Raw genomic sequence first — 617 nt, 5'->3', positions numbered from 1 at the left:
CATATTGTGTGAACATGAATAATAGATGGATGAATTTGCCATGTCCAAGTAGTGAGTATAAAGATGGTTTAGAAGGATATTGAAGGATATACTCAATAGATAGCTCATGAAGAGAATTATAAAGTGTGGTGTTGTCAAAATGGAGCAAAGAATTGAGCAACTAGAATCAGTGCAACATGGAAGACAAGGACAAAGCAAAGATCTACTTCACAATCATCAAATACCATTCTTTGTATTCTGAAGGTAATAAATTGTTCATGGCTAATTGTTAGTTTCATTAGATGCTGATTTTTGGGACTTATTCATGAACTAGTGTTTAGGTGCTAGAGTGGAGTGTAAAGGAATTGGGTGACTGGTCATGGATGGTTGACTTAGTATGATGAAAACAAATGTATGTTGAATGTTTGAAAATAATTTGAATGAAATGGGCCAAAGTGTTATATTGTCCAAAATAGCAAATTGGCTTGTTGGAAAAAGTTTTCCTGCATATGTTACTTAACAGCTAAGTTTCTTTTTGTAGTTGTCATTACTAATTGAAATAGCATAATCATGCTTGTAGTTTTTGTTGTGGCTGTCATTTTTGCTGGGATGATCAAGCAATGAAATTTGGGTTGGTT

This window comes from Coffea eugenioides, chromosome 11 (assembly GCF_003713205.1).
Source record: "Coffea eugenioides isolate CCC68of chromosome 11, Ceug_1.0, whole genome shotgun sequence".
Taxonomy (NCBI): Eukaryota; Viridiplantae; Streptophyta; class Magnoliopsida; order Gentianales; family Rubiaceae; genus Coffea; species Coffea eugenioides.
This window is presented reverse-complemented; position numbering follows the sequence as displayed.